Below are 27,885 nucleotides of genomic sequence, written 5' to 3'. Positions count from 1 at the left end.
TCAGTTTAGCATACATTAAGTAAAGATTTCAACAGTTTGCTCCCACACAGAAACATAAAGTGAAAAATACTGTTTGAGTACTAGTTATAGCATTAAATCTCAATGTACAGCACACTAAGGACAGAGATCCTACATGAGGAGTAAGTGCACAGTGACTCCTGTTGTTGACTTAACAAATTGACACTCTTGTTTATGGCCTCAGTAATCACCCTAGCCTCTTGTCATGAGCTGCCAAGGCTATGGAAGCCCCCTGAGATCACCGACTCTGATCATATTTAGACAAGGCCATGGTCAAAGTGGAAGTTCTCTCCTCCTTTCAGAGAAAGGTACCTCCTTCTCTGATGGCCCGTTCTTTCCACTGGGATCTCACTCATGGAGATCTTTCATTTAGTTTTTTTTTTTTTTTTCCCAAGAGTGTCTTGGCTTTCCATGCCTGAAATACTCTCATGGGCTTTTCAGCTGGATCTGCATGCCTTAAGGGCTGATTCTGAGGCCAGAGTGCTGTTTAGGACATCTGCCATTCTATGGGTCTGCTGTGTATCTCACTTCCCATGTTGGATCATTCTCTCCCTTTTTGATTCTATCAGTTAATATTTGCAGACACTAGTCTTGTTTATGTGATCCCTTTGGTTCTTAGTCCTATCATTATGATCAATTGTGAACAGAAATTGATCACTGGGACTAGTGAGATGGCATTGGTACATGCCACCTTGATGGGATTGAATTGGAATCCCCTGGTATGTTTCTAACTCTACCGTTTGAGGCAAGTCAGCTTGAACATGTACTGAATTGCACATCTCTTCCCTCTCTTATTCCCACTCTTATATTTAACAGTGATCACTTTTCAGTTAAGTTTCAGCACTTAAGAAGAATTGTGTATTGATTACAGTATTCAACCAAAAGAATTAAGTAGAACAAACAAAAAAAAAATACTAAGAGGGATAACATATTAAGTTGTTCATCAACAGTCAGGGCGAGGGCTGATCAAGTCACCGTTTCTCCTAGTGTTCATTTCACTTTAACAGGTTTCCTTTTTGGTGCTCAGTTAGTTGTCACCTATCAGGGAGAACATGTGATATTTGTCCCTTTGGGATTGGCTTATTTCACTCAGCATAATGTTTTCCAAATAAAAGATTTATCTTCATTTATTTGAAAGGCAAAGTTACAGAGAGAGATAGAGACAGAGACAGAGAGAGTTCACTCCCCAAATGGTTGCATCAGCCTGAGCTGAGCCAATCCAAAGTCAGGATCCAGGAGCCTCCTCTGGGCCTCCCGCATGGGTGCAGGTGTTCAAGGACTTGGGCCATCCTCCTCTGCCTTCCCAGGCCATAGCAGAGAACCAGATCGGAAGCAGAGCAGCCAGGACTAGAACCAGCACCCATATGAGATGCCGGCACTTCAGGCTGGGGCTTTAACCCACTGCATCACAATGCTGGCCCCTAACTCCTAGTCTTATTAACATAAGGTTTCACACTAGATTCTTCTTTACATCAGTTCCTATTACCTAATACTGCATGTCTGTATTGCAACAAAAAATTTCAAGATACATCAAAAGATGAGAAGAAATGGACTGGATAGACCAAGAAAATAACAGTAAGACTGAGATATGACACAGATGTTGGAACTACTATACAGAAAATTTTAAATTAATATGATTAATAATTTGAGACTACTAATGAAAAAAGTAGACAAGGAAGAACAGATGGTTAACATATGCAAGGAATGAAGTTTTATCAAAATACCCAAAGAAAATGCTAGAAATTAAGAATACTTTTGATAGACTCTTTGGTAAATTCAATGCAGCTGAATAAAGAATCAGTGAGCTTGAACATACATCAGTGAAAACATTCCAAAGTGAAAAAATGGAAGACTAGACTATTCAAGACCTGTGGGGTAATTATAAAAGGCATATCATACAGGTAATTGGAATACCAGAAGGCGCATACAGAGAATGAAGCAGAAAGACTGTTGAATGAAAACTTTCCAATGGAGATGACGGACACTAAACTATGGAGCCAGGGAGCTCAATGAACATTAATTAGGAGAAACATGAAAAATAGCTATATGTAAGCATATAATGTTTAATCTGTAGAAAACCAAAAACAAATAAAAAATCATGAGAAAATCAAGAGGGAAAAAATTTTACCCATAGAGAAAAAGAAGGATAAGAATTATGGTAGTCTTCTTAGACACCATGTTTCCAAGAAGTACTTAAATATTAAGTTTGGAAAAAAAAAAAAAAGAAAAAAAACTAACAACCTAAAATTCTATACCCAGCAAAGTTTTCCTTCATAAGTGAAGGAAAATAATCATTTTTCAAACAATAAAAACTAAAGTAATATTCCTGTTCTGAAGAAAATGTTAAAATATTTCAACAGGCATAATATGATATTGCTTAGCAATTTGGATTCCTGTCTCAACATAACAAAAAAAAAAGAATGCTAAAAAAGGAATAAATGAAGGCAACAAAAAATTCTTAATTTATATTAAAGATAATTGTTGGGGCAGGTATCTTATCTTGTTTTTAGGATACCAATGAGGATAACCATGTCCCGCACTGGAGTGCCTGGAATTGATCTCTGGCTCCATTTTCTCACTCCATCTTCTTGCTAATGCAGATATTGGAAGAGTGAGCCAAAGGATAGGAGCTTTCTTTATCGGTTTCTTGTATGTCTCTCTGCCTCTACAATAATTAAATCTTTCTTGCTCTGTTTCTTGTGTGTCTCTCTGCCTCTACAATAATTAAATAAATAATTTAAAGAAACAGTTGCTTAAGTAATACTAGTAAAAATGTATTGAGTGATTTTAGACTATGGATCCATTAAGTGAATGGCAGCAATGTCACAAGGGACAAGGTAATTATTAATACTCTAATGTAATTCCACTACCTGTGAAGCAGAATAAGGTAGACTTAGATTTTTTTAAAAAATAATGTGTTGTAAATGGTAGAGAAATAACTAAAGTAATGTTTAAAAGAAGGATAATTGACATGTTGAAAGAAGTATCTTAATCCTGTTTGCTGCTCTAACAAAGATCTTAGAGGAATAATTCAGGAACAATAGAAACTTATTTCTCACAGTTCTGGGAGCTGGAAAGTCCAAGATCAAGGCACCAGCAGATTTAATATGTGGTAAAAATTTATTTCTCATAGATGGCACCTTCTTTGTGTTCTCATATGGAAAAGGAGATAAGGGCTCCCTGGAGCATCAATTATAAAGACAATGATCCCATTCATGGGGGCAGAGCCCCCATGACCTAAGAACCTCCCAAAGGCCCTACCTAGCAATTCTATTGCATTGAAGATTAAGTTTCAACATAAGAATTTTGGGGGAACACAAATATCTGAATCTCAGCAAAGGGAAAGAGAATGAAATTATGTAAAAGCTTAACTAAAAAGAGTTAATATTAATAAGCATAGCAAATATTAATGGAAGTATATTAATACTCACTTCAAGTATTAATGGTTTAATTATGCCAATTAAAAGACAGTACTGCCAGAGTGGACCACATGATGATACCCAAAAATATTTTTTCTATAAGAAATCTATTTTGGCCGGCACCACGGCTCACTTGGCTAATCCTCTGCCTGCGGCACCAGCACCCCGGGTTCTAGTCCAGGTTGGCGCACCGGATTCTGTCCCGGCTGCTCCTCTCCAGTCCAGTTCTCTGCTGTGGCCCGGGAGGGCAGTGGAGGATGGCCCAAGTGCTTGGGTCCTGCACCCGCATGGGAGACCAGGAGCAAAAGCCTGGCTCCTGGCTTCGGATCGGTGCAGCCTTTTGGGGGTTGAACCAACGGAAGGAAGATCTTTCTCTCTGTCTCTCTCTCATCTAACTCTGCCTGTCAAAAAAAAAAAAAAAAGAAATCCATTTTAAATGTAAAAGTTCTGAAATGTTATATGTAAAGTGATTAGAAAGGCATGCTATGCTAACATTATTCAAAAGAAATCTGGAATAACTATATTAATTTCAGATAAAGCACACTTGAGAATAAAGAAGTTTTTCAGGAGTATCTAAAGACATTTCAAACTTATTTTCTATATGAAAATAGAATAATCATCTATGTGCATGAGTCTAATAATATAGCATAAAAACACATGAGGCAAAATGGATAAAACTTCAAGGGGAAACTCAGAAATTTTAATCATCCCACTTCAGTAATTGATAGATCAAGCAGGCAGAAAATCAGTAAAGATATAGTTTACCTGAATAGCACTATCAATAAACCGAATCTATTTGACATTGATAAAATACTCCACACAAGAGGAGAATATGCATTGTTCTCAAAATTGTTTCTCAAAAGCTAACATAGTTTACATTTGGGCCATATGACATACTTTATCATTTGGAAAAGAAGAGAAGTCCTGAAAATTATGCTGTCAGACCACAATGGAATTAAACTAAAAATTTGTAACGGAAAGATAGCTGAAAAATCACCCAATATTTGGAAAATAAACAACATACGTCCATACTATATATGCGTTAATCTAAAAAAGTCTCAGGAGATAAACGATATCAAACAGGAGGGATACAACAAAATCATTATTTAGAAGGAGGTTTATAGCATTAAATGCATACATTAGGAAAAAATCTAAAACCAGTAGTCTAAGCTTATAGAGAAAAAAGAGCAACTTAAGCACAAAGCAAATAGAAAAAAGTAAATAATAAAATTTAGAACATGCAATGGTTTAGTTATGGTTTCTCCCTATCAAAACTCATGTTGAAATTTGATTTCTATTGTAGCAATATTGAGAGATAAAGGGACATTTAAGAGATAATTGGGTCATGGGTACTCTATGAATGGATTATTGTCATTATTGAGAAATTAGGATAGGTCTCTTGAGACTGGATAAAGTCTTCCAGCAGTTAGGAAGTTAGTGAGGTTCCTAAAGGCTGGATTAGTTAACTTGAGAGTGAGCTATAAACCAAGTTTATAAAACTACTGCCACACGTGCTTCTATCATGTGATGTCATCTGCCATGAGGCCCTCACTGGAAGCCAAGCAGGGGCAACTCCAAGCTTTTTGTCCTCCAGAAATATAAGATAAGTAAGCTTATTTTCTTTGTAACTTAATGAGCTTCAAGTATTTTGTTATAACAACATAAAATAGACTGTGACAGAGCAGAAATCAATTACCTTGAAAACAATGGAGAATACCGATGAAGTCAAAAGCTAGATTTTTTTTTGAAATTTCAGTAAAATTAGTAAACCTCTATCTGGGTAATCAAGAAAAAGAGAGGAAGGATGTAAATTGCTAATATCATAAATTTAAAAATGGGGGGTCATTATTGCTGATCCTGTAGACATTAAAAGGATAACAAAGAAATACTACAAATTTGTTCTGTGTCCAAAGATTTTATCATTTACACAAAAGGAACAAATTCTTTAAAAAATCACAAACTAAAACTCACACAAAGACAATAAAAACCCCGATAATCTGAATAGCTCTATTCCATTAAAAAATCAAATCAATAATTAATTACCATCAAAAAATTAACCACCAGCTTTAGGTGGCTTCACTGGTAAGCCTGGTCAAGTATTTAATGAAGAAATGATGCCAATTCTCCACAATTTATTCCAGAAAATACAAGTAAAGGGACCATTTCATTAACTCATTCTCTGAGGACATCGTTATCTTAATGCCACGTTCAAATAAAGATATTACAAGAAAGGGAGACTATTGGTCAATATATTTTACAGACACAGATGTAAACATCCTCAACAAAATATTAGCAAGTAAATCTAACAATATATAAAAGAATGATGCACTATGACCAAGTGGAATTTATTACATAATAGCAAGTCTAACCTTATGTTTGATACTTGACTGCTGATAGATTTTTTTAAGATTTTATTTATTTATTGGAGAGGTAGAGTTAAAGACAGTGAGAGGGAGAGACAGAGAGAAAGGTCTTCCATTCGCTGGTTCACTCTCCAAATGGCCACAACAGCCAGAGCTGGGCTGATCTGAAGTCAGGTGCCAGGGGCTTCTTCCAGATCTTCCACATGGGTCAGGGGCCCAAGCATTTGGGCCATATTCTACTGCTTTCCCAGGCCATAGCAGAGAGCGCGATTGGAAGGAGAGCAGCCTGGACTAGAACCATGCCCATATGGGATGCCTGCACTGCAGATGGCAGCTTTACCCACTATGCCACAGTGCTGACCCCTGCCGACAGCTTTTAAGACTCAGTCTTTCTTCTTTTCCTTCTACGCAACATGTGGGCAAGCTGGTAAGAAAGACCAGGTGTTCCCTCCTTTGGTGCCAGCAGGAGGTGCAAACCATGCATGTCTGTCTCCTTTCCCTGTTGTCTCTCAAGTCATTTTTGAACCACTGGCAGCCACTGTAATCTCCCCAGAAGACTTCACTATATAATTATTAAACCTTTCATACTTTTTCATGTGTGTGGAGAAACATCAGTCCCAACATTTCAACCAATTTTGATTGGTGGTTCATTTTAACCTACAGGATTACCGCAAGACTCAAGCCTTCTCAGCATTTGGAAATCAAAATTATATGATACTATCATAATCTACCATCTCAACAGACTAAAGAAGAAAAATTATATGATATTATCAATTGACATGGAAAAATATTTGAGACAATGTAACACTCACTTGTGATTCAAACCCTCCAGCAAACTAGGAAAAGAGGGGAACTTCCTCAGTTTGATGAGAGCTACTAATAAAAAAAAATGCATCTACCATCACAGTTAATGGTGAGAAAGCGGATATCTGCTCCCTGCATATGAGAACACGGCAAAAAATGTCCTCTCTCACCACTCCCGTTTGACATCATACCAGAAGTCTTACCTAGTAGAGAACAACCAGGAAAGGAAGGATGATATATACAGATTGGGAATGAATCTTAATGGGGAATGGGATTGGCGAGTGGAGAGGGAAGAGGAGGAGGGGCGGGAGTGTGGGTGGGAGGGCTGATATGGTGAGAAGAATCACGATATTCCTAAAGTTGTACTTATGAAATTTATATTTCTTAAAAAATACATTTAAAACACACACACACAGAGATTGGGGAAAAAAGAAATGCAAATGTCTGTTTTCACAGATGACATCATTATCTATGGGGAAAATTGTGAAGTATCAGCAATAGCAAGAAACACATGGACTTAATAAGCATATATAGCAAGGTCAAAATATACAGTTAACCTACGAAAATCAATTGCCTTCCTACATGCCAGTAATAAACAATTAGAATTTGAAATTTTTAGGCCAGCGCCGCGGCTCACTAGGCTAATCCTCCGCCTTGCGGCGCCGGCACACCGGGTTCTAGTCCCAGTCGGGGCGCCGGATTCTGTCCTGGTTGCCCCTCTTCCAGGCCAGCTCTCTGCTGTGGCCCGGGGAGGCAGTGGAGGATGGCCCAAGTCCTTGGGCCCTGCACCCCATGGGAGACCAGGATAAATACCTGGCTCCTGCCATCGGATCAGCGCGGTGCACCGGCCGAAGCGCGCTGGCCGTGGCGGCCATTGGAGGGTGAACCAACGGCAAAGGAAGACCTTACTCTCTGTCTCTCTCTCTCACTGTCCACTCTGCCTGTCAAAAAAAAAAAAAAAGAATTCGAAATTTTAAAATTATTATTTGCAGTTGTAGTTTTCCATGCCTTCCAATGAAATTATTTGATATAATTTTAAGTTGTATTTTTCTTTATTTGAAAGCCAAAACAAGAAGAGTGAAAGGGGAAGTGAACTCTGGGCTAGACAAAGCTGAAGGCAGAAGCCCAAACTCCTTCCAGGTCTCCCACATGGGTGGCAGGGGCCCAAGTACTCAAGCCATCATTTGTTGCCTTGCAGGGTGTGCATTAGCAGAAAGCTGAATTGGCAACAGAACCAGGACTGGAACCCAGACACTCCAATATGGGAAGCAGGTGTCCTAAGTGGTGTCTTAACTGCTGTGACAGAATGCCTACCCCAGATATAAATCTAACAAATTATGTACAGGTAAACCTATACAAAGAAAACTGGAAAACACTGTTAACTTTAAAAAAAATCTAAACAAATGGAAAGATATTATGCATTCATAATTTGAAAAAATTTGTTATGATATTGTTCTTGATTTTATCTGTGGATTCAATGAAATCTCAACCAAATTCCATCAAGCTATTTTATGGATATTGACAAAATTATTCCGAAGTTTACGTAAAAAGCCAGAGACCTAGAATATACAGCTCATCATTGTGGAAGAACAAACAAAGCACTCACAATATCCAGTTTTAATACTGAGTGTAAGACTACACTGAACAAGACAGGATTTCAATGACAAAAGAGTAGATACATAGATCAATGGAATAGAATAAAGAGCCCTGAAATTGTCTCTCACAGATACAATCAACTGATCTTTGACAAAGAAACAAAGGTAATTCAATGGAGAAATTATAATCTTTTCAACAAATTAGGCTGAAACAATTGGGCATCTCTATGCAAGCAAATGAACCTAGACATAGACTTTATACCTGTCATAACAACATTTAACTCAGAATAGATCATAGTGCTTAATATAAAATATAGAAATAAAAAATTACTTGAAGATGACATAGGAAAAATCTGCATGATGGTGGATGTGATGATAAGTTTTAAACTTCAGCATCAATATCAGAATCCATGAAAGAAAATATTGAGGTTAGATTTTATTAAAACTGCAGTCTTCATGGGCTTGCATTGTGGCGCAGTGGGTTAAGCTACCAATTGTGGTGCCGGTATCCCTTATCAGAGTGCCAGTTCAAGTCCGAGCTAATGCTCCCTTTCCAGAATCTTGCCAATGTACCCAGGAAGGCCACAAATGGTAGCCCATGTACTTGGGTCCCTACCATCCACGTGGGAGACCCAGATGGAGTTCCTGGATCCTGTTTTCAGCCCAGACTTGGCTATTGTGGCGATTTGGAAGGCAAACCAGCAGATAGAAGATCTCTCACCCTCTCTATCTGTCTCTGTTTCTTTATCTCCCTCTTCCCCTATCTTTCACTTAGCCTTTCATATGACGAGTTACATACATCTTAAATAAATTAAAAGTTTAAGCTTTGTGAAAGGCTATTAGGAGAATGATAGGAAAAAGCACAAACTGCTGGAAAATATTTACACAATAGCTATCTGATGAGGGATTTTTATCCAAAATATACAAAGAACTCTTAAATGCAACAATAAGAAATCAAACAATCCAATTAAAAATGAGCAAATTATCTGAAGGAACTCCATCGGCGGTGAAGGAGAAGATATGCATGTGAAAAAGAACCATCTGAAAAGCTACTCAACATAATTTATTTTAAGGAATTCCTAACTAAAATAATGATATAGGCTTTTATACTGACAATACCAACAGCTGATTTGGACTCAGAGGAACGGGAACTGTTTTATTCCTGGTGGGTATGCAAAGTGGTACAATATTTTTGGAAGATGGCTTGACAATTTCTTCAAGATTAGACATGATGTTACCACATGCCACAACAATAACACTCTTAGATATTTAGCAAATTGACTAGAAAACTTATGTCCTCACACACCCATATATGCACACAAATGCTTATATTAGCTATATAATTACCAACAACTGAGAGCACCAAAGAAATCTTTCTGTAAGGTAAAATGGACAACAAACTCTGGTGCACCCATACATTAGAATATTTTTCAGCAATGAAAAATAATGAGGTATCCCACCAGGGAAAAACATAGATGCATCTTAAATGCACATATCTAAGTGAAAGAAACCAGTCTGAAAAACTACAGACCATATAATTATTGTTTTATAACATTTTGGAAAAGGCAGAACTATTGATATGGTTATAAATCCTGGTTGCTAGGGATATGGTTTTGGGGAAGTGGCTGGTTTGGTGAAGCACAGAGGTTTTTTTAGGATGGTGAAACTAGTTTAGTAATAGTATAACTGTGAAAACAAAAAGTTAAGCTTTTATCAAAACCAATAAAACTTCACAGTATAAAGAGCAATCTTTAGTGTATACTCTCAGGTAGAATGTAGGAATATGGCAAAAGAATCTAAGTGTCTTACAAATATATTTTAAATTTTCACATAAAGAGGTTCAGGGAAGAAGTTGCTGACCTAAGCTGCTTTGGAAATGAGTGGAGTGTCAGAATAAAGGCAAAAGGAACTGTACATAAGCAATGAACTCTACTTGATAAAGAGGTTTTCCACCAAGATATTAGTTATCAATGGTGATACTACAATACATATATAATGGAATTGAACAATTAGGTACTGGGTGGCACATGATGGAAGTCAGCTTTCTCACTGTATGGGTGGGAATTTATAAACAAGGAAGGATTCTAAAACAATTCTAGCAGTAAATGGGTTAATTAGAATTGAAGACATCCGTATGATGATGGAGAAGTCAGTATTATAATATAGTTACAGATGTATACATATACAAATATTTATAGAAACATAATATCTATAATATAATTAGTGTATATATATATATGTTTCCGGCCGGCGCCGCGGCTCACTAGGCTAATCCTCTGCCTAGCGGCGCCGGCACACCGGGTTCTAGTCCCGGTTGGGGCGCCGGATTCTGTCCCGGTTGCCCCTCTTCCAGGCCAGCTCTCTGCTGTGGCCAGGGAGTGCAGTGGAGGATGGCCCAGGTGCTTGGGCCCTGCACCCCATGGGAGACCAGGAAAAGCACCTGGCTCCTGGCTCCTGCCATCGGATCAGCGCGGTGCGCCGGCCGCAGCGCGCCGGCCGCGGCAGCCATTGGAGGGTGAACAACGGCAAAGGAAGACCTTTCTCTCTGTCTCTCTCTCTCACTGTCCACTCTGCCTGTCAAAAAAAAAAAAAAAATTCAAAAAAAAAATATATATATGTTTCCATGTTCTATCAGATGAGTGCCTAATAACAAAACATATCCCAGTAGCAATGAACACACACCAATTTGGATTTCCTAGACTATTCTCTAATAAAAAGAAAACAAGGCTGCTTGGAGAAATGGCTGATTCTAGGATTGGGGCAGGAAATATAAGATTATTCTGGAGCATCTTTAAGTGCCTCAAAGTAAAGAAGTTCGGAAATGAGTGAAGGAAGAAAGGAAGAAAGAAGGAGAGAAAATTAAAAAAAAATAAGCCACATGAATGGTGTGCGGCCAGTATGTAATGCCACACAGGAGCCAACTGAAAGAGCTACCAATAAGTAAAACCAGAAGACTTTGAGCAACAAAATGAGGTAGTATTGAATAGTACTCCAAAATATGATATAAAAATCCCTAAGTCCATATTGATATACATACATAAATGAATAAATAAATAAATGAAGAAGAGACAAATCTCCCATGCAAAACAATTTCTTTTTTTTTTTCAAACAATTTCTACTGACATAACATAAGTCCCCACTCTTTAAGCATAGGCTATGTATGACTTTCTTATAAAGAATACAGTATGGAAAAGGAAAAATCTAAAGGTATCTTTACTGTGGAGAAACCTGAGAAACAGTATGTCAAGATCAAGTTAACATCAACAGTGACAAGTCACATTGATAGTATGTACTCTTGATATGTCATGATAATTATGATAATTTACCTCTATGGTCTTCCTACCCAAAACACATAATCCCAGTTTAATCATTAAAAATTAAATTAAACAAATCATAATTATTGGACATTCTGCAAAATATCTGGCCAGTACTGTTCAAAACTGTCAAGATTATGAAAAACAAAGAAAATCTGAGATACTGTCACAGCAAAAAACTTAAGGAGACATGACAACTAAATGCAACCTGATATTCTGGGTGGAAATCTTAGACGGACAAAAGACATTTACAGGAACTCTAAGGGGGTTTCAGTTAAGGTTGGTTTTTAGTAAAAATTTCAACGATAGACTATTAATTGTGACAAATATATCATTCTGATATAAGATGTTAGTAATAGGAAAATATGGATGTGAGATACATAGAAACTCTCTGTATTATTGTTATGGGGAAAACAAAGAAAGGTGATGTCAGTTCTTTGTCTCATGTGAAAGAAGAATTTCAAGGGGAACCAAGCAGTGAGCAAAGGAAGATTTATTTGTCAGAAGCCTTCCGCCACAGCAGCCAAGAGGGAGGCTCCAAGAGAGGCAGACCTGAGAAACTGACTGGTCAAATCTTTTAAACACGATTTTGGGGAAAAAAAAAAAAAAACAGAACAGCAGCTAATAGTTAGAGGGCAGAGACAAAAGCCATTGGATTTGTAATCCTGTCTCTTCTGCCTAGCTTGCTCAAGATAAGATAAAAAATCCATCAGAAGGGTGGGATCAGTGACTTCTTTCTGTTTTCATGGTAAACTGAGAACTCAGAAAGGTAGAATCACTACTTCCTGGCTACTTTCATGATAAAACTGGAAACTTGGAAGGAGTGGGATGGGCACTTTTGTCTTGATGAAGGCAGACTTTGGGAAGAAATATGCAGTGGGATTTGGCACTTTCATCTTCCTAAAGGCAGCCTTTGCGGGGAGGAAGCATTTTGGATCCTCCTAGACAGACTTCCCCTTTCCTCATTCCAACTGGGACTGACTTAATTGCCTATTAATCCATCTATCTCCCCACATTATCTTTTTCATAGTTTTGTAAATCTAAAACAATTCTAATATGAGGTTTTATTTTTTAAAAAAATCTGTTCCCAGTAGCTAAGAAAATAATCTCTTAGGATATAGCAACAACCAGATTCAGAGACTGAATGACAACAATCAAGTCACTAAAAAAATCATTCTATATTGGTTTTCTATACATTTGAAGAAGTTTGGAATACAAGTCTTAGAACAAGTGGTAGCAAATTCAGACATCCATAAATTGTCAGTATTTCTCCAACTCACTATCCACTAATGACAGGTGCTGACATAATCTGGCAGCTGCCAACACCAGAAAGTGCCATACCTCTTGAGTAAAGATAATGAGTTATTTATTTGAAAGTCAGAGAGAGAGAGAGGCAGCGAGATCTTCACTCCCCAAATGGCTGCAATGGCCATGGAAGGACTAGGTTGAAGCCAGGAGCCAGGAGCTTCATCCAGGTCTCCCATGTGGGTGGTGAAGAGTTAAAATTGTATATGTGCGGGTGTAAAAAGTTAAGCTTAAGCTTACAGGTTTAAACCTTCTTGGTACAGCTGTGAAAATAAGACAAAGTAAAGTAGCACCTTGACAGTAGGGACTCCATTTTGGAGCACTTGAGACTCCATTCTGGAAAAGCACCCCCACACCGTGAAACTCTGGTCTGAAACTAAGATCTCAAATAGTCAGACAATAGCAGTGCACTACATCACCCTTGACAGAGCACAAAAACCCCCTAGCATGATTGCTCAAGCTTAAAATTAGAAAGGTTGCACCTGGGTTACCTGGGCTAATAATGAAGATGTAATTTGTCTATGTCTTAAAATCATAATTGCTGATTGTAAGATTTTAGCAACCGCTTAGCAACCGTGTATTCTCTCCCCCCTCCCGATTTTGTGGTTTTCGCCTTTATAAACCCTATGCTGTAGTTCCTCGCTGCTCCTCTGTTCTTGTATGTTCAGAGAGCCCCAACATGTTGGATCAATAAATCTTTAACACTTTGCTGGTTGCATGAGAGAAAAATCTCTTGGAGTCGTTCCTCGGGCGGTGGGCTTTTTCGGACCCTAACAGGTGGCAGTGGTCCAAGTGATATTGGAGATGACCCCCTAAAATATATACGAAAATGTGGCCCCTTAAAGTTCCCCAGAAGCACCATCTGGGGTGCCACATATGTTACTGGAATTAGGGGTGCCATATGATATCATCATATGCTTATTAATAAATCCCCAATATTAATAATCCTGAGAGGGTTCTTGCCTAATATTTAGAGAAGAATTCTAAATACTGGCACAAATAAACAAGGCAGCATGGTACATTTTAAGCTTTTATTCAGTGAGAGAAATCATAGGAGAGTGAAAGCTTTATCTAAGATAGAGAGGAGGGTAAATCTGGGTTCATACTGAGCACCAGGAACCAGCCACATGGAGGAGCATCTAGGCCAGGAAGCCTAGGATGTGTGGCCCAGGGCTACAGCCAGCCCCCTCCTGGCAAGAGGCCAGGGCAAAGAAGAGAAGTAGGCTGGGACACACCGTGTTCCAGGCTTTTAACCCACTTCCAAAGGGGAGTGGTTAATTAACCTGATTGGCTGGTGGACACCCAGATGTGGCCAGGTAGGAGCATGAGGTCACACAGGAGCATGGTGAAGGTATCAGGTAGGGTGTGAGATCACACAGGGGCATGGCCTGTGTGAAGGCATGGTCTTCCAGCTCGCAAACCTAATTGATTTTAACCTGTAAGCCTTCCTACTTCACAAACACATGGACCGTCTTCATTCAACTGTTGTTCCTGATGATTACCAAGGAAGTAGATCAAAAATGGAGCAGCCAGAATTCAAACTGGCCCTCCTTCAGGATGCCAGAATTGCAGGTGGTATCTTTGCCCACTAAGGTACAACACCAGCGCTGCATTCTTATTCCATGACAAATCAAACTTGATTTTCTTCATTAAATTACTTGATAATTCTCTTTGTATTAGGAGCAATAGACACTGCCAGGTGGAAAGTGATTTTTATTCCTTTTTTCTTCCTCTGGAACCTCAGTTAACAGTGCAATGCTTCCTGGAATAGGAAACGAAAGCAGACATTTATTTATATAAATGATTTATACAAGTATTCTGCTGTTTTATGTGGAGTCTTTGGGGACTTTTGTCAGGTTTGTGTGGCTAAGAAGCTAATGAATCTCTTTTTGCCTTATATGTATGCTTTGCAACAGGAAAAGGATGTGGTGTAAGAGATAAAAGTACAAGGCCAAATCAACAGTTGAGGTAATTCTTACATTTAAGCCTCAATTTATCTGTCTTTGCTTCTTTGAAAAATAATTCTGGGGAAGAATCAAGATTGATAATATTTGTATTGAACTGCTAACAGAATATTGTTTAGAAAATGGAGCTTCATTTCTTTATCTTTTCCTACACAGGTGCTCCTTGATTTGCAATGAGGTTGTGCCCTAATATACCTATTGTAAACTGCAAATATCATTAGTTGAAAACATTTAGTACGCCTAATCTTCTGAGCATCATAGCTTAGCCTAGCCTAACTTAAACATGCCCCAGAACACTTACATTAGCCTACAGTTGGACAAAATCATCTAACAAAAAGGCTATTTTATAATAAAATGTTGACTATATCATGTAATTTTTAATAGCTTTATCCAAAAAATGCTGGCAACACAGTACACTGCATAATGTCAGTTATTTCCTATCCTGATGACAAGGGCTGACTAGGACCTTTGCTTACTGCTGTTCCCAGCATAAGGAGAGAGGATCCAACCACATAACAGTTTGTTAGCCTGGGAATAAATCAAAATGCAAAATTTTGACTACAGGGGCCGGCGTTGTGGTGTAGTAGGTAAAGTTGCTGCCTGCAATCCAGCATGCCATATGGGGATTGTTCTAGTTCCTGCCACTCCTCTTCTTATCTTGCCCCCTGCTAATGTGCCTGGGAAAGCAGCAGAAGATGGCCCATGTGCTTGGGCCCTGCCACCCTTATGGGAGACCTGGATGAAGCTCCTGGACCTTGGCCTCTGCTTGGCCCAGCCCTTGCCTTTGCAGCCACCTGAGATGTGAACCAGTGGATGGAAAATCTCTCTCTCTCTCTCTTTCTCTCTCTCTCTTTTTCAGTGTGTGTGTGTGTGTGTGTGTAGGTGGTTATTCCTCTCTCTGGGTAATTTTGAATTTCAAATAAAAAATAAATCTTTTAAAGATTTTTGAACTACAATTTGCATCAATTATGTATCAATTTCACACCATCATAAATTAAAAAATAATTAAGTTGAACCATGGTAAGTTAGGATCCTCTGTAATCAAAGTATTCTTTCACATGCTTAAAAGTGTTTAGCTTTCAGTGTAATAATATCATTGTCCTCCAGGAAGACTTTGATGTTCTCTTAAATGTATTTAGAGTTTAAGTGTATGATTCTCACAATGGGCCTTTAGGCTAACAATTAAGACACTGATTAAGATGTCCATAATCCACATCAAAGTGCCTGGGTTCAGTTCTAGGCTCTGATAGACCCTGGAAGACACTGGTGATGGCTCGGTAATTGGGTTCCTGCGACCAATATGGAAGTCCTAGATTGAATCCTTAGCTCCCTGGTCTCAGTTTCAGCCCTGGGCCAGCCCCAGGCATTGTGGGTATTTTGGGAGTGAACCAGTGGATGGAAGTGCTCTCACTCTCTCCTCTCTCCTCTCTCTCTCTCTGATTTTGTGCCTTAGACATTGAAAAATAAAATGAAGAAGTGTATCTTAACTGTCCCATGGTCCATGTCATCTCTTTATTAAATATCATTACATACAAAAAGCTACACTACTGATCTACACATTTGTCCAGAAAAGTCCAAATTTTTTTCTTTAAATAATTTAGTACTTTTATAAATATATTTTCAAACATGGTACCTATATTTTAAAAATTAGAAGAAAACAATGATTTGAAAAAATATTGTAAAATCCATATGGCAAGTAAAATATTAATAATTTATCAGCAATCATACATTATTTTATACTATAAATAATAATAATCTAGGGATGATTAGGTCTAGAGAGAGTATAAGAAAATCGTTTTTATTAGTTAAACCACCAACTAGAAATATCTCTAGTATTTCCAGTTTATCCCCTGACCTTGGTTATGGATTATAGTCAATAAAATTTAAAAAATCCTCTCAAATTTGATAAAGTGGCTTGAAATAGTTAGAAAAATGTCTTAGACATTATTTATTCTGCAGCATGTGCTACTTAGAAGATTTAATACTTTTTAAAATATCAACTGGTTTTTGTTCTGCCTTCATGGAAGCTTTAAAAAAGAAAATTCATTGCAAGTGCAACGAAAGATCACACTAAACAAAGGCTAAGTATATCAACCCAACTTTATGTCTATAATTGCTGTGTAACAGCTATGTTGCTCTAACAGCTATATTATATAGCTACATTGTTATATAACTATATTGCTATATAACAGCTAATTACTTTAACAGCTGCCTATTGCATAATTGTCCAGTCTACTGTTGACAGTAAGGGCTTCACCTCTGAGTAGGATGTACTAGATTTGTTGCCATTGGGGGTGAGAGCGCTGAAACACTTTGTCAGATTTGTTCCAGCACTGCTTCTCTCCCCCATTTTGTAACTCTCACTTCGCTGGAATAACCTGCGAATTTTGTCAAGACTGAATATTGATGCAAGTAAGTAGCAAAGGCTTGTTGCCTTCCAGACATGCAAAAGAAAGACCTGGACTCCCACCTGACTTAAAGAAAATTGGTTGAGGAAAAAATTAGATGCTGAGAGGAGCTACTACTAGGTCTTAGTTAAACAAGCGTGAACCTTGATTACAGCCTTTTAGAGCAGGAGTCTCAGCTTGCTTTGTTTTCCTGTAGTTGAAGTTAGCAGTTGCAGAATAAGAACTTAAAAGAAATAAGCATGGCTGTTTAAGCCATCATTGTAGAAATGAATGTTTTTCAAGGTGTGAATTGCATCCCATTGATGGGTTAAGAACTCCATTTCATATGTCACGGCAGGCCTTAATTTTTAAGGGTGGTATATGTAAAATACAGCATATCACATGTGATAAGGTAATTATTGTTTCATAAAATTTTGCTTTCAGATATATAAATAAAAAACCTTTGTGTGTACTGAGTCATGATGTAAAATGTATTTCTTCCTTTGTCACATATAAACAGTTTGAATTATCTGTACTAATTCTTGGTTTTATTTTGTATATCATTAAAATTTTATATCAATACTGAAGATGAAACACATTTTTATGCTAAAATATCCAGGATCTGATTCTAGATCTATTTATATAAGCAAATGTGCTTTAAAAAATAATGACAGAGCTTTAATTTTTATCACAATGCATTTAGACTAAACCTGCTTAGGTCTAAATCCCAGATGAACAATTTTCAAGGCATATGACCTTGTGAAGGTTGTTCAGCATTTATTTCTTCAACTGTGAAATGGGACTTTCTATGCATTTGAAGGTGGTGAGGATTAAATGATTTAAGTTATGCATAGTGCAGTACAGAAACTAATATTTATTGAACACTAAGTAAGGGCCAGTAAGTGTTTTAAGTTCTTTAATCAATTCAGTACATTCTGAATCATATCATTGCTTTACTGGCTCACTGAAAATTTTCTGTTATGTTTCCTGTTCTTGTTTGCTTCTTTCCACAGGTATAACTTGAACACACCCTAAGAATCAGAATCCAGCACTTGAAATATTTCAAGCAAGTGTAAAGTAGTGCAACTTTTTCTATATTAGACAATGTTAAGGTTTTTCACAGTGAGGATTACATAGCTAACCAAAACACACACACACACACACACACACACACAGGATACACACACACATACACATGGTCTTCAAAAAGTTCACAAAAAAGGTGTATTGTAGAATATAAAAAAATGTAATATGTTTTCTCTACTGTTGAGGAAGAGTTTTTTTTTTTTGCTTCTTGCTATTTATTTAAGTATTTACTTAGTGGAGGAATTAAGCTTATGACTATAAAATATATTGAAAATATGTCATTATAAAAATTAAAAGAAAGAAAAGCAATTACAATTAAAAGAAGAAAAGGAGAGAAGATGGAGGGTAGGAGTGTGGGTGGGAGAGAAGGTAGAGTGGAAGGTATCACTGTGCTTCTAAATCTGTATATATGAAATACATGAAACGTGTTCTGATATAAATTTAAAAATCATAAAAGAAAAACCTACATATGAATTTCAAAAATTTTTATAATGAGATAAACTTACCTTTTAATTTCATTTTTCTTCTAACTTTTTTGAGGCCCGCTAGTGTGTGTGTGTGTGTGTGTGTGTCCTTTGACTGTCTGTTTCTATACTCTAAAGTCCTAGTTTCTGTGATTCTTCCATTCAGTCTTAGTTTTTCCAGAATCCTAAGCTAAAAGAGCTGAGTAGACTCTCAGTTTTGATTTTACCTCGCTGGAGTTTGATTGTTGCCACTTGCAACAAAATGAGTCCTGATGAGTCACTGTTGTAAACATGCAAATAATGTCGGCCTTCCGATCACCTGAATTTTGTAGAGCTTTTTTACTTGAGATCATGATTAAAGAATCTACTGTGCTCTGTGGTATTTTCACCACATGTGTTTTTTGTTTTGTTTTCTAGGTTTCCTTCAGTACCAGAATACAATATCTCCTCTTATCTGCCCTTTTGCTTTCTACAATTTTAGTTTCTATACAAAAGTATTAAATGTAACATCCCAATCCCAGGAATGAACAATTCGTAACTTTTAAATACTACTTCTTTATGAAAAGTATGTAAAATCTTGCACCCGGGGGGGATTAAGATGGCAGAGTAGGGAAGGAGCTTGCTGCTCTAGTCTAGGAGAAGATAGTTTTTAAAAAGTGGAAATAGGGGGGCCGGCGCTGTGGCACAGTGGGTTAAAAACCCGGCCTGAAGTGCCGGCATCCCATATGGGTGCCGGTTCTAGTCCTGGCTACTCCTCTTCCAATCCAGCTCTCTGCTGTGGCCTGGGAAAGCAGTAGGAGATGGCCCAAGTGCTTGGGTCCCTGCACCTGTCTGGGAGACCCAGAAGAAACTCCTGGCTTTGGATCGGCACAGCTCCAGCCATTGCGGCCATCTGGGGAGTGAACCAGCGGATGGAAGGCCTCTCTCTCTCTCTCTGTCTCTACCTCTCCCTGTAACTCTGTCTCTAAAAAAAAGAAAGTGGAAAGAGGGCAGTCTCAGGAAAGAGGGAGACAATGGCAGAGGAAACTCTATGCAAATTGGAGGGACACAGTGGACCCACGTGGAGGATGAGGACTTGCACAACTCAGGAACGCAGCAGCTGAGAGCCTCCACAACAGCGTTGGAGAGTGAGGTGAGACCAGACTGCAGCAGTCCACGCCACTGGCAAAAGAGCTAGAGGAAGTGCTCTGGCTTGGAGCCTTGTGGGGGATAGTGTACCTGCCAAACTATAGGAGAAAAAACAAAGGAGGGGACACGTTTTCTCTTTCCCTTATCACCCTTCAACAGCATCCTGTAACAAGCTGATAGAGAGCAGGCACCATTTTGGATATACGTAACAGCTACACCAGCTTGTATCCATGTCCAGCAACCAGCCAAACAGAGACTCCTGAGTCTGGTGAGGAGAACAGACCGAGTTGGGTGCTCACCACGGTGGGAGGCCTATGTGCCAGAACTGGGAAAACACTGAGGCTGTGTGGGAGGACTTAGGTAAGGCTGAGACTTTGGGCAGTCACTGTGGGAGGCTCCACACACTCAGGGCTCCCTGGTTACCTACCAAGGGATATTACTGGGGAATCTGAGCTTACACTGAGGACTGTACAGATCCTTTGTGTGGTCCTTGTGGCAGAGTAGATGAATAATATTCTTCTTTTTTTTTTTTTTGACAGGCAGAGTTAGACAGTGAGAGAGAGAGACAAAGAGAAAGGTCTTCTTTCCATTGGTTCACCCCACAAATGGCCACTACAGCCAGCGTACTGCACCGATTCGAAGCCAGGAGCCAGGTGCTTCCTCCTGGTCTCCCATGGGGTGCAGGGCCCAAGCACTTGGGCCATCCTCCACTGCCTTCCCAGGCCACAGCAGAGAGCTGGACTGGAAAAGGAGCAACCAGGACAGAACTGGCGCCCCAACCGGAACTAGAACCCGGAGTGCCAGCGCCGCAGGTGGAGGATTAGCCTAGTGAGCTGTGGTGCCGGCCAATGAATAATATTCCCACTGGGACTAATGCCCAGACACTGGTCTCCTTTGAGGAGAGGAGCTCAGCTGAGTCTATGCCAGACACAAGAACAAATCTCACTTCTGATAAAAAAATAAAATAAAGAGATTTACCACACCAAACCTGCCTGTGTCACCTCAGACACATGCTTCACCCTGGAGCAGTAAACAGAGTTCCTTGTCCACACCCACCACGTGCCTCTAGGTATTCCCTGAAAGCAGACATTCCACTAATACACTTAGACATAGTCCAAAGGTAAAAGCCACCACAGCAGAAAAAACAAAGGAACCAACAAGTATCTCCACAAACGCCAAACAATAAACACACCAATAAAAGAAACAAGAATAAAGAAGAAAACATGATGCCCCCCAAACAATACAACAGTTCAATACTAGATTTGAAGATGATGAGATTGAAGAAATGCCAGGAATGGAATTCAAAACATTGGTCATATCATTACTTAGAAGTAATCAGAAGCAAATGCATGAACTAATGAAATCCATAATTGATATGAAATAAAATTTCTCCCATAAAATTGAGATCTTAATGAAATCTTGGAAATGAAGGATTCAATAGAACAAATAAAAAATGCAGTGGAAAATCTTAACAACAGGATTGGTGAAGCAGAAGAAGGAATATCTAACTTAGAGGACAAAGCACAGGGAATTGTGAAGTCAGATGAAACACAAGAAGAAGAAATGAGAAAACTAATACAGGATACTATCTAACAACCCAGCATACAGGTTCTAGGAGTTATTGAAGGTGTGGAAAGAGAGAAAGGGTTAAAAGGTCTTTTTAGTGAACTAATAACAGCAAATTTCCCTATTTGGAGAAAGAAGGGACATGCAAGTACAGGAAGCACATAGAACACTAATAGACATGACCAGAAAAGATCTTCACCATGACACATTGTAATCAAGCTCTTCATAGTAAAACATAAAGAAATGATTCTAAAATGGCACGAGAGAAATGCCAAATTACTTTCAGAGGATCTCTAATTAGATTCACAGTGGAATTCTCATCAGGATCCTTACAGGCGAGGAGGGAATGGTGAGATATATGCCAAGTATTAAAAGAAAATAACTGTCAACCCAGAATACCAAACCCTGCAAAGCTCTCATTTAAGAATGAAGGTGAAATAAAGAACTTCCATGACAAACAGAAACTGAAAGAATTTGTCACCCACTGTCCAGCCCTGCAGAAGATGCTTAAGGATGTGCTGCACACAGAAACACAAAAATATGGTCATTACTAAGAGAGAAGATAAAAGAAGGAAATCTCCTAGTAAAAGTACAAGGAAATCCAAGGTAAAAAATAGGAATATTTATGGGAAAATGTCAGGGTGAAATTGTTACTTATCAACAGTCACCTTGAATGTAAATGGCCTTAACTCTCCAGTTAAAAGACACAGATTGGGGGCCGTTGCCGTGGCTCACTTGGTTAATCCTCCACCTGCAATGCTGACATCCCATATGGGTGCCAGGTTCTAGTCCCGGTTGCTCCCCTTCCAGTCCAGCTCTCTGCTGTGGCCTGGGATCGCCCAGGTGCTTGAGTCCCTGCACCTGCATGGGAGACCAGGAATAAGCCCCTGGTTCCTGGCTTCGGATCGGTGCAATGCCAGCCGTAGCGGCCATTTGAGGGGTGAACCAGCGGAAGGAAGACCTTTCTCTCTAGCTCTCTCTCTCTCACTATCTATATCTTTACCTGTCAAATAAAAAAAAAAGCCCAGGCTCTATTTAAAAAAAGACACAGATTGGCTGAATGGATTAAAAAGCAAAACCCATCTATTTGCTGCCTACAAGAAACACATCTCACCAAAAATGATGCACACAGACTGAAAGTGAAAGGATGAAAATGATATTCAATGCAAACAGAAACCAAAGAAGAGATGTGTAGAAATCCTAATATCAGACATAATAGACTTTAACACAAAAACTATTAAAAGAGACAAAGAAGGACACTATGTAATGATTGAGGGATCAATTGAACAGGAAGATATAGCTATTATAAATGTATATGCACCAGATCACAGGGCACCAGGCTATTTAAAAGAAATGTTAAGGAACCTAACGGGAGACATAGACTCAAATACAATAGTAATGGGGGATTTCAATACCCCAGTGACAGCAATGGACAGATCAACCAGAGAGAAAATCAGCAAGGAAACAGCAGAGTTAATCAACACTATATACACAATGGACCAAACAGATATCTATAAAACTTTTCATCCTACAGTCACAGAATACACATTCTTCTCAACTGTGCATGGAACCTTCTCTAGGCTTGACCACATGGTAGGCCATAAAGCAAGTCTCAGCAAATTCAAAAAATCAATATCATACCGTGTATCTTCTCAGACTACAATGGAATGAAGCTGGAAATGAGCAACTCAGGAATCTCTACAGCATTTGCAAAGACGTGTAGATTTAACAACATGCTCCTGAGTCAACAGTGGGTGATAGAAGAAATAAAAAAAGAAATAAAAAATTACTGGACACAAATGAAAATGATAATCATAGCAAAATCTATAGGATACAGCAAAGGCAGTGTTAAAAGGAAAGGTTATAGCAATTGGTGCCTAAATCAAGAAATTGGAAAGGCACCAAAAATGAACTATCCTTATACCTTAGAGATCTAGAAAAACAACAGCAAACCAAACCCAAAACTAATAGGAAAGAAGAAATAATTAAAATTATTAATAAATAAATAATTAAAATTATTTAAAATCAAATCAAAAAATACAAAAGATCAGCAAAGCAAAGAGTTGGATTTTTGAAATAACAAACAAAATTAATACACCATTGGCCCAGCTAACCAAAAAAAAAAGCAGAGAGAATGCTCAAATCAATAAAATTAGAGATGAAAAAGGAAATATAATAATGGACATCACAGAAATAAAAGTGATCATCAGAAATTACTACAAATAGCTCTATGCCAACAAACTGAGAAACCTAGAAGAAATGGATTGATTCCTGGACACAAACAGAATACCAAAATCGACCATGAGGACATGGAAAATCTAAACAGACCCATTACCAGGACGGAGTTGAATCAGTAATAAAGACCATCCCAAAAAGAAAAGCCCAGAACTGGATGGTTTCACTGTTGAATTCTAACAGACTCTTAAAGAAGAAATAACTTCACTTCTTCTCAAGTTATTCAGAACAATTGAAAGGGAAGGAATCCCCAAATTCTTTCTATGAAGCCAACATCACATTAATTCCTAAACCTAGAAAATATGCAACAGAGAAAGAGAACTATAGAACAATTTCCCTAATGAATATAGATGTGAAAATGCTCAACAATGTTCTAGCCAATCAAATCCAACAGCACATTAGAGAGATCATTCACTGGGACCAAGCGAGAATTATCTGGAGTATTCAGGGATGGTAAAAACAATCACAAATCAATGTGATACATCATATTAACAAGCTGAAGAAGAAAAGCCATATTATTATATCAATAGATGCAGAGAAAGTATTTGATAAAATACAACACCCTTTCAGGATGAAAACTCTAAGCAAATTGGGTATAGAAGGAACATTCCTCAACACTGTCAAGGCAATTTATGACAAACCCATGGCTAGAGTTCTTTTGAATGGGGGAAAAGTTGGAAGCATTCTCATTGAGATCTGGTACCAGACAAGGATACCCACTCTCACTGTTGCCATTCAATATAGTCCTCAAAGTTTTAACCAGAGCCATTAGACAAGAAAAAGAAATCAAAGAGATACAAATTGAGAAAGAAGAAGTCAAACTATCCCTATTTTCAGATGACATGATTCTATATATAAGGGATTCAAAAGATTCCACCAAGAGACTATTGGAACTCATAGAAGAGTTTGGTAAAGTAGCAGGATATAAAATCAATACACAAATATCCACAGCCTTTGTAAACACAAACAATACCACAGCTGAAAAAGAACTTTTAAGATCAATCACACTCACAATAGTTACAAAAAAATCAAATACCTTGGAATAAATTTATCAAAGAATGTCAAAATCTCTATGATAAGAATTAAAAACATTAAAGAAAAATAGAAGATACAAAAAAATGGAAACATCTGTCATGTTAATGGTTTGAGAGAATTAATATTATCAAAATGTCCATTCTTCTGAAAGTACTTTACAGATTCATTGTGATACCAATCAAAAGCCCAGACATTCTTCTCAGATCTAGAAAAAATGACATTGAATTCATATGGAAATACAGGAGACCTCGAAAAGCTAACACAATGTTATACAACAAAAACAAAGCCAGAGGCCTCAGAATACCAGACTTCGAAAATGAATCTTGATGTGAATGGAAGGGGAGAGGGAGTGGGAAAGGGGAGGGTTGCGGGTGGGAGGGACATTATGGGGGGAAAGCCATTGTAATCCATAAGCTGTACTTTGGAAATTTATATTCATTAAATTCTATTATTGTAAACCCCCCCCAAAAAAAAGACATACTATAAGACAGTGATAATGAAAACAGCCTAGTACTGGTACAAAAGCAGATGGATAGAGCAATGGAAAAGAACAGAAACACCAGAAATAAATTCAAGCATGTATACCCAACTTAAATTTGACCAAGGAGCAAAAACCAATCCCTGCTTCAAGAACAGTCACTTCAACAAATGGTGCTGGGAAAACTGGTTTCCACATGCAGGAATATGAAGCAGGACCCCTACCTTACACCTTACACAAAAAATCCATTTAAAATGGATTAGAGACCTAAATCTATGACCCGATACCATCAAATTTTGAGAGAACATTGGGGGAAACCCTGCAGATATTGGCACAGGCAAAGAGTTCTTGGAAAAGCCCCCAGAGGCATATACTATCAAAGCCAAAATTAACAAATAGGATTACATCAAATTGAGAGGCTTCTGTACTGCAAAAGAATCACTCAGGAAGGTAGAGAGGCAACTGACAGAATGGGAGAACTTATTTTCAAACTATGCAAATGATAAGGATTAATAACTAGAATATGTAAAGAGATCAAGAAACTACACAATAAAACAAACAACCCAGTTAAGAAATGGGTCAAGGACTTAAACAGGCATTTTTCAAAACATGAAATCCAAATGGCCAACAGACACATGAAAAAATGTTCAGGATCACTAGTCATCAAGGAAATGCAAATCAAAACCAAAACTAACTCCAGTTAGAATGGCTTTCATACAGAAATCAACTAATAATAAATCCTGGTGAGGATGTGGGGAGAAATGTACCCTAATCCACTATTGGTGGGAATGTAAACTGGTAAAACCACTATGGAAGACAGTTTGGAGATACCTTAGAACTCTGAATGTAGGAATACCATATGACCCAGCCATACCACTCCTGAGAATTTACTCAAGGGACATGAAATCAGTAAATAAAAGAGTTATCTGCACCCCCATGTTTATTGAAGATCAGTTCACAATAGCTAAGACTTGGAATCAACCTAAATGCCTGTCAACTGAAGACTGAATAAAGAAATTATAAGATATGTATTCTATGGAATACTACATAATGTAAAAAAATGAAATCCAGTCATTTCAACAAAATGGATGAACTTGGAAATCATTATACTTAGTAAAAAAAGCCAAACATAAAGAGACAAATACCATATGTTCTCCCTGATCTTTGATAAGTAATAGAGAAGCTAAAAGGAAATCTGTAAAAGTGAAATTGACACTTTGAAAAGTGTTGACTTGCACAACCCTTATCTTGACTGTCAAGGAACAGATATTTTTTCTCTTTCTCTTCTTCATACTATTTGTTGAACTTTTTTACTTAACAGAGTTAATCATATGTGTATGAAGGCAACTGAAAATATATCTCAGTAAAAAAAAAAGAAGTGTGAGAATAAGAGAGGGAGGAGGAAGTTTGTAACTGTAAAGCTGTATAGCTCTGCATACATCCCTATGGACTTCATTCTAAGGTTACAGTTTAAAATCTTGCCATGGGACCCCAAATCCCATTAAGCTGTGTGGTAAAAATGCCATCTGAATTGTTAAAATGACCATATTAAGTGTTAAAGTGATCATATAGATAGGATTAAATGTTAAAGGGATCATATAAATAAGATCAAGTGTCTGATTATAATAATTGAATTTAAAAGGAGAGTATGTTCTCACATGGAAAGCATTCCACATAGCAGACTCATAGAATGACAATTGCTTTAAACAGCACTCTGACCTCAGAATCATTCCTTAAGGCATTCTGATCTAGCTGAAAAGCACATGAGAGAATTTCAGGCATGGAAAGCCAAGACACTGTGCCAAAAAAAATATCCTAGGTGAAGGATCTCTGTAGAGACCACAGTGGAAAGAAGTGTCCATCAAAGAAGGATGTACTTTTCTTTGAAGGGAGAAGAGAACCTCCACTTTGCTTATGGCCTTGTCTAAATACTGACAGAGTTTGTGGATTCAAAAGGCTTCCATAGTCCTGGAAGCTCATATCAAGAACCTTGAGTGATCACTGACATCATACATAAGAGTGTTAATTGTTAAATTAACAACAGGAGTCACTATGCACTTACTTTCCATGCAGGACCTCTATCTTCAATGAGTTGCATTACAGAAATTAACTGTAAATCTTGTTCTCAAATGGTTTTTTATATTTGTGTGTGTGCAAAATATTGAACTCTTTACTTAGTATATAGTTGGTCTTCTGTGTATAAAGTTAATTGAAAATGAATCTTAATGGAGAATGGGACTGGGAATGGGAGAGGGAGGAGGTATGGGAGTGGAGGTGGGAGGGCAGGTAGAATCTCTATATTCCTAAAGTTGTACTTATGAAATTTGTACTCCTTAAAGAAAAGGTTTCTTTGTGAAACAATAAAAAAATAAAAACGAAATCTTGCACTATCCAGGCCATCCTGCTTCATAACTCTCACAAAGTGAGTCATTCCTTTGTTTAGTGTATCTGTGCTGTATATGCTATGGGCTTGTTAATTATTTAGTTGTCATCATTAGATTTCCATTGTGAGATTGACTAACTTGATATTACAGGGCTTTTGTTCACATAACCCTTATTTTATATCATAGTAATCTCAAATCACAAGAGCAGTGATGTTGGCAATTCAGTTAAATCAGAGAGAAGCCATATATACCAAAGAGAAGCCAGAAAGTGTGTCCTTAGATGAAGAGGTGAAAGTGCTCAAGCTACCCGGGAAAGAAAAAAATGTATGGTGTAATTGCT

This window comes from Oryctolagus cuniculus, chromosome X, assembly GCF_964237555.1.
Source record: "Oryctolagus cuniculus chromosome X, mOryCun1.1, whole genome shotgun sequence".
Taxonomy (NCBI): Eukaryota; Metazoa; Chordata; class Mammalia; order Lagomorpha; family Leporidae; genus Oryctolagus; species Oryctolagus cuniculus.
The sequence above is the reverse complement of the archived record's forward strand: the minus strand, read 5'-3'. Positions refer to the sequence as shown.